Source organism: Bison bison, unplaced genomic scaffold (assembly GCF_000754665.1).
Source record: "Bison bison bison isolate TAMUID 2011002044 unplaced genomic scaffold, Bison_UMD1.0 scf7180017864516, whole genome shotgun sequence".
In the NCBI taxonomy this organism is placed as follows: Eukaryota; Metazoa; Chordata; class Mammalia; order Artiodactyla; family Bovidae; genus Bison; species Bison bison.
In genome coordinates, this window is record NW_011495069.1 from 4,524,341 (window position 1) to 4,524,993 (window position 653).

Below are 653 nucleotides of genomic sequence, written 5' to 3' on the forward strand. Positions count from 1 at the left end.
ACACTGGGCACTGGGGACCGAGAGAATGGACCAGACAGCCGGAGTTAGACGGCAGTGACCAGTGCCAGGACCTCACTACCTCCCCCGGCACCCACTCGCCTGACCCCCTGCCCTCGGCAGTGCTCACCGTGGGAGGAGTCACTGCCCTGGATGGTGACGATGAGTGAGGTCTCCTGGGAGCCGGCACCGTTACTGACATGGCACACGTACTCACCCGAGTCTGCGGGTGTCACCTGGGGGATCCGAAGCCTGGAGCCCACGATCTAAGGCGGAGCAGGTGTCAGTGGGTTGGGGCGCGGCCCCTCCACCTCTCCCAGACTCTGGCATCCTTGCTGCCTTGCTTTGGGGAGGGTTGGGGGGGGCCCTGCCCCCATCCTGGTCTCCTCCTGAACTCCGTCAATGGCCTTTCTGAGCTTCTGGGCTGGGTGCAGGGTGCCTCCAGCCTTTGCACTCTTTCTCAGCCGTCACCCCTCCAGCAAGGCCGCTGAGGCCCTCCATGGGGACTCTTTCTACAGGGCTGTCACATGGCACACCTGCCTTGCCCATTAGTCTTTGAGCTACCCGCGGGCATGCCTGGTCTCATCCCCTTAGAATTCTCAGTGGCGGGAGTGGGACGTGGCCTGGAGCAGGGTCTCGGGGAAGGGCCCGGGGGG

General features: G+C 64.5%; 1 protein-coding gene across 1 annotated transcript in view; it reads right to left on the reverse strand.

The window, feature by feature from the left end:
* Positions 1–653, reverse strand: part of HSPG2 (heparan sulfate proteoglycan 2) — an 82,302-nt gene that overhangs the window by 26,249 nt on the left and 55,400 nt on the right.